This window comes from Octopus sinensis, linkage group LG15 (genome assembly GCF_006345805.1).
Source record: "Octopus sinensis linkage group LG15, ASM634580v1, whole genome shotgun sequence".
NCBI lineage: Eukaryota > Metazoa > Mollusca > Cephalopoda > Octopoda > Octopodidae > Octopus > Octopus sinensis.
The window spans coordinates 53,867,478-53,874,977 of record NC_043011.1 but is presented as its reverse complement, the minus strand read 5'-3'; positions in this window follow the sequence as shown (position 1 = coordinate 53,874,977).

Sequence of the window (7,500 nt, the reverse complement as noted above, 5' to 3'; positions counted from 1 at the left end):
GTAAATGTTTTTCAAGATTCATTCTGATGATAAAATCATATCTTAAATCCTTAAAATCCTTAAAAATGTTTTAGCCCAAAGGCCGCGGCCATGCTGGGGCACCACCGCTGAGTGAGCTACACTAATTTGTGAATCCACCTCTGATACGTGGCACTTGATCAACAAGGGAGTTCGATGCTGCTGCCCGCATCCGTGTCTCCTGTCGTGAGGTAGGTTCATCTGGGACTCCCGACAAGAAGAGATCCAGTTTAGTTTTAAAGAAACCCACATCCACACCATGTAAGTCTCTCAGGCATTTAGGGAGGATGTTAAAGAGCTGTGGTCCTCTGAAACCCAAGCTGTTGCAGTATCTGTTACATTTCATTTCAGTCTGTATACCCTCCTGAATTCAAAATCATTGGCAATCTACAATGTGGTTGGTTTACATTGATTAACAATGAAGGGAAAATATAATAATGGAATCGATACATCAAAGAGATCAAAAACAAATTCAAAGACAATGGTAATAATTCTCCAAATACTACCTTTGAAAATTTCGTCATCATATATTGTGATGTTGCTACAAGCAGTATTCAACTAGAACCCAAAATCAAGAGAGGAGCACCTTGAAGAGGTGGTCATTAAGAAACATGAAACTATCAAGGAAACATGAAAGCCAATATGGATAACATGCAACTTACCAAAAGAAGGAACTACAGCAAAAGAAGCAGATTAAGAATTTATTGAAATGTATGAAGAGGAGCAACAAAAGTGGGACTGGTTCATTGTATATTCTACTGATAGTCAACAGCAGGAGTGGCTGTGTGGTAAGAAGCTTGCTTACCAACCACATGGTTCTGGGTTCAGTCCCACTGAGTGGCACCTTGAGCAAGTGTCTTCTACTATAGCTTCGGGCCGACCAAAGCCTTGTGAGTGGATTTGGTAGACGGAAACTGAAAGAAGCCCATCGTATATATGTATATGTGTGTGTGTTTGTCCCCCAACATCGCTTAAGAACCGATGCTGGTGTGTTTACGTCCCCGTAACTTAGCGGTTCGGCAAAAGAGACCGATAGAATAAGTACTAGGCTTACAAAGAATAAGTCCTGGAGCCGATTTCTTCGACTAAAGGTGGTGCTCCAGCATGGCCAAAGCCAAATGACTGAAACAAGTAAATGAGTAAGAGAGTAAAAGAGTCCTGCTTAGTATGGCAGATTGTTAGTGAAATTAGTTGCCAGAAAAAGACATATTAAGCAAAATTAAAAGCCTCAGACCAATAGGGTCACTTCAACCAATAGAGAGACCACTTTCAGAATCGTATTAGGAAACTTCCTACCATTTACTGACGAACTTGTAGAAACAATTGTAAGCTACAAGCTGAATATCAAAGAGGATAGTTTCACAGCAGATGAATTAACAGAGGCTCGGAAAATTCAAAACAGAAATTCTCATAGCGTGGACAAATAGCATACACACTGAAAACTGAGGAACCGAGGTATTTAAAGACATAATTCTCTGATGGTCAACAAAGTTCAATCAATAAATGAACTCAATGCTGCAACCTCTTTTACATCCACGCTAATCCCACCCCTCACTCCCAGCAAAAAGATGACTTTGGCTTGGTACAGAATTACAGGAATATTAACGTAACAGCTACTGCGGCTAAAACCATATGACATAATGATAAACCATCACATTCAGCTGGAGCTTGAGAAAAATTCTTCAAAGGAATAAGAATCGGTTCGCAAAGAATCACTCAACAACTGGTCAAAAATTAATTGTCAGACAAACTGTAGAGTGTTTTTGAAGACTAAAGAACTGAGGCATTTAAGGAAATAATTCTTTGATGGTCAACAAAGTTCAGTCAATAAACGAACACAAAGTCATAACCCCTTTTATCCTAAAAAAAAAAAAAAAATATGGCTTTGGTTTAGTGCAGGATTACAGGAATATTACCTTAACTGCTAAAACTGTATGACATAATGATACACCACCACATTGTGCTGGAGCTTGAGAAAAATTCTTCAAAGGAATAAAAATCGGTTCAGAGGGAATCACAACTGGTCGAATATTAACTGTCAGAGTGTTGTTGAGCAATGAATCTTCCTGTCATTTTGTCATTCATAGATTTCTTAAAAGTCTTTGATTCGGTTCACCAAAGTAAGATGCAACAAATTCCTTGACCTATGGAATCCCTGAAGAAAAAGCAGATGAAATACTGATGCTCTAAAAAAAAATATACATGCTGATTATCATTCACTCAAAAGAGAGACAGAATTTTTCAGCTTTATTACTGGTGTTGTACAAGGAGACGTCTTTGCACTTTTCTTATTCATACCCTATCCAGATACTCAGCCTCTACAATAACAAAACAATAACTCAGAGAACTTTTTCAAACTCCACCTGTCTAACACCCGTGGACATGTTTGCAAAGTCAGAAAACAGCACAGCTCCCATGACTTTCGGAAACATTTTTTCACGCTAAGAGTTCCTGAAGTATGGAACAAACTGCCGGCATCAGTTGTTAGTTGTCGGAGCACTGCATCCTTCAAAACTTCCATGCTTCCTGAGATTCACCAACACTACACCTGATTTTCTCCCCTCCATACACACGCAAGCATGTATCTGGCTCATACACTGTTTACTTCCCAGACATTTGTACATTACTGCATATGCTTTATACGCACTTTTGACAAATTGTGGTGCACCTGAGCACTGTATACAATAATTTCATTATTATTATTATTATTATTATTATTATTATTATTATTATTATTATATTATTATTATATTATTATTATTATTATTATTATTATTATTATTGAGTGAGAGAGCAGTTCATGCCATCAAAGTGACACTGGGGTAAAATATACGAAGCCCAATATACCCATCATGACTACCCGTCTGATAAGGGTACACCAGGCACATGCATCACAACCATATGTGCGTGACATGGTGATCTCATATCAAGATAAACAGCACATGACCTTGCAGGTGGGGCCTAGTTAGAATTTTCTTCAGGTTGAGTAGCCCATCCTGCTCAAAAGGTCCCTGAATAAGGATTGTTTAAGGATGTTGAAAGAACCACCCATGTTTCCAGAGGTGAATTATTCAAACCCCAAAGAATCCCTCTCAACACATGGCTATGATGCTCCCCCACTACTTCTACTCGTGATCAGAGATGCACATATCGTCAGCCACTAAGGGACATGCTCAACTGGTTAAGGTCAAACAACTGACAAGCAAATCTGTGGTATTGAGCAGAATATTTGCTGTAGCCCATCTTTTATACCAAGACAAAACAATGTACATGATAACACTTCCAATCAGTTAAGATCAGAAGCCATGATATTATTGTTATTATTATTATTATTATTATTATTATTATTATTATTATTATTATTATTAAAAACACATAATGTTGATGACTTCATCCTAATATGAGATATGGCTGCAGGAGCCACTACACTTCTTCACAACCAAGAAAGATTCATGTTTCTGGACACTACTGGCGAAGTAAAGAGGAGCTGATTAGTGACACCTTTCTTTGGACTCAGTGAAACAATTGAAAATTGTATTAGTCAGCTCACTAAGACATATATCCATCAGCTAAGAGATAACACTGAATGTAACTGAGAGGGACTATAAAATACTGTGGAATATAGAGACAGATGAGAGATCAGTATCATGTGAGGCTGGCAGAAACGTTAGCACGCTGGGCGAAATGCTTAGCGGTATTTCGTCTGCCCTTACGTTGTGAGTTCAAATTCCGCCGAGGTCGACTTTGCCTTTCATTCTTTCGGGGTCGATAAATTAAGTACCAGTTGCGCACTGGGGTCGATGTAATCGACTTAATACCTATGTCTGTCCTTGTTTGTCCCCTCTGTGTTTAGCTCCTTGTGGGTAATAAAGAAATAAGTATCATGTGAGTCTGAGTCAGTTTGATCTTATGATAGAGACAACAATGGCTCAATGGTCAAAGACTTTGCTCTTCAATCATGAGATCACAGGTTTGATTCCACTGAATGGCCTTGTAGGCATATGACATGTGTCAGTTACTACAACCATCAATTTGGGGAACAGAAACAGTGTGTAAATCTGTGGCCGTGCTGGGGCACTGCCTTTAGTCAAGCAAATCAACCCCAGGACTTATTCTTTGTAAGCCTAGTACTTATTCTATTGGTCTCTTATGCTGAACCGCTAAGTTATGGGGACGCAAACACCGGCATCAGTTGTCAAACATTGTTGGGGGAACAAACACAGACACACAAACATGTGCACACACATATATATATATATATATATACGACAGGCTTCTTTCAGTTTCCATCTACTAAATCCGTTCACAAGGCTTTGGTCGGCTTAAGGCTATAGTAGAAGACACTTGCCCAAGGTGCCACACAGTGGGACTGAACCCGGAACCATGTGGTTGGTAAGCAAGCTACTTACCACACAGCCACTCCTGCGCCTATATATATATATATATATATTATATATATATATATATATGTATATGACAAGCTTTTTTCAGTTTCTGTCTACCAAGTCCAATCACAAGGTTTTGATCAGCCTATGGCTATAGTAGAACACATTTGCCCAAGGTGCCATGCAGTGGGACTGAACCCAAAACCATGTGGCTGGGAAGCAAATTTCTTACCACACGTCCATGCCTGCACCAGTCACGTTTAGAAAACTTGAGTACTTTTAATGCTTCTCACTGGTGCTAATGTACACCCAACTCTATATCAAATCATTTATAATACACATTTATTATATAATAACACTTTTTAAAATCCGATGCTGCGTCAGATGATTTTTAGCATCTTCTTCCATGCACTGTAGATTACTATAAAAGTTTAAAATGGTACACATAGAATAAAATCTCCTTTCCTAAAGATTAGATACATAATCAGTTTACGAGTGCTGTTTATTTTATTATTGGCGGCTCATACACATGCTTGCATATGAACAGCCATGCTTCTGTATGAACAGCAATGCTACATGGCAGTGTAATATGGGCTGTGATTACAGGGGATATGCAAGGCTTGAAAGAAATGAAGCCAGCATGCTCCACTGGATGGGTAATATCAGTGTGCATGTACAATAGAGTATATGTGTTTTAAGAGGAAAATTGAGTATGAAAGGCATTGAGATGTAGTGTGCAAGAGAGAAGACTGTGTCGGTAGGGTCGTGTGCGGAATATGGATGAGGACAGCTGCGTAAAGAAGTTACCAATCTCTATCTAACTGTGGAGGGAACCTGGAAGATATGGGTCAAGGTGGTGAAATGTAATCTTTGGTTGTTGAGTCTCGCAGAGGCAACGACAAGTGGCTGAGACTTCTAGCAATTTGCTGTGCTTGAGAAAACATGTCAAGGTAAGTGAAATCGTGGCCAGTGGAGGAGGGGGCAGGAAAAGGGAGGAGGGAGGGGGAGGAGGAAGGGGGGGGAGGAGGTTTATTCTGTTGATCAGATCAACCGGAACCCTCATCCTCGTAACCTACAGAATACCAATTACTTATTTCTTTATTGCCCACAACGGGCTAAACATAGAAGGGACGAACAAGGACAGACAAAGGGATTAAGTCGATTACATCAACCCCAGTGCATAACTGGTACTTAATTCATCGACCCCGAAAGGATGAAAGACAAAGTCGACCTCGGCGGAATTTGAACTCAGAACTTAACAGCAGACGAAATACCGCTAAGCATTTCGCCCGGTGTGCTAATGCTTCTGCCACCTCACCACCTTCTTAATCGACCCTGAAAGGATGAAAGGCAAAGTCGACCTCAGTGGAATTTGAACTCAGAACATAACGGCAGACGCAATACTGCTAAGCATTTCGCCCAGTGTGCTAACGATTCTGCCAGCTCACCACCTTGGATACCAATTACTTGCCCATAGATTGGCTAAGTCTGTTCTACACACAATTTTTCTATTTCTATTTTATCAAACTAAATGGAATTTTTGTCTCCAAGACCTAAAATTCTCAGATCTGACTTCACTGATTTATCTTATCTTCAAGGCCTTGCTTCTCTCTCATTTGATCCCTATAAACAAATCATTTGTGCAGGTCATTCAGTTAAAGCTGAACTCTCGTGTTGTCTTTGATGGGTGGCTCCCCCATATATATATGGAATAAGGGGAGCAAGAACAAACAGTGTCGCTGAAGAGGTCATAGGTGTGTGACGAAAGATTTCCAGACAATGGACATGAGTTAAAATAATAAAAGAAGAACAGTAATAAATGAGTGAAGAAAAAAAATATATAGTGTGTATGTTTATTTGGCAAGCAAAAAAAAAAAATCATCCCGAAATACAACAATTTTATCTATTTTATTTTATTTTATTTTATCTAGTTTCAGCTCACGAGCTGTGGCCATGCTGGGGCACCGCCATTTCGTGTTGCTACATGATTTTACTTCACGAATGCTTTTTAGCAAATGCCATTTGGTGCATGAGAGAGTTCAATGCAGCTGCCCTCATCTGCACCTCCTGCCGTGAAGTTGGTTCATCTGGGACACCTGACAGGAAGAGATCCAGTTTTATTTTAAAGACATCTGCATCCTCCCTCCAATATATATATATATATATATGTATATATATATATATATCATCATCATCATCATCATCACCACCATCATCATCATCATTTAACATCTGTTGTCCATGCTGGCATGGGTTGGACTGTTTGACCAGAGCTGACAAGCTGAGAAGCTGCACCAGACTCCAGTCTGATTTGGTATGGTACCTATGACTGGATGCTTTTCCTGATACCAACCACTTTTCAGAGTGTGCAGGGTGCTTTTACGTGACACCAGGCGGGTCCTTTTATGCACATGCATATATATATATATATATATCATCATCATCATCATCATCATCATCATCATCATCATAATCACTATTCTCATCATTGTCATTCAACATCCATGCTCTATATGAGCATGGGTTGGATGGTTTGACTGGATCCAGTGGGTCCAAGGATTGCATTGTGCTCCAATGTCTGCTTTGGCATAGTTTCTATGGCTAGAGGCCCTTCGTAATGCCAACCACTTTGCAGTGTATACTTATTTCTTTATTACCCACAAGGGGCTAAACACAGAGCGGACAAACAAGGACAGACATAGGTATTAAGTCGATTACATCGACCCCAGTGCGTAACTGGTACTTAATTTATCGACCCCGAAAGGATGAAAGGCAAAGTCGACCTCGGCGGAATTTGAACTCACAACGTAACGCAGAAATACCGCTAAGCATTTCCCCCGGCGTGCTAACGTTTCTGCCAGCTCGCCGCCTTTGCAGTGTATACTGGGTGCTGCTTTTCTGTAGCTCCAGCATTAGTGAGGTCACCATGCAGTTTGCAAGACTATGAACCCCAAGAAAAGCGGGTTTTATGCCAGAGGACAAGGAGTTAAAGTATAAGAAAAGGGGTCAGAGTAGAACAGGTTGTTTGTCATAGAGAAGCTGCATGGTCACTCATATCGTAAAGCAGAAGGTGGGGATGTGTGGAGGTGGAGTCAGG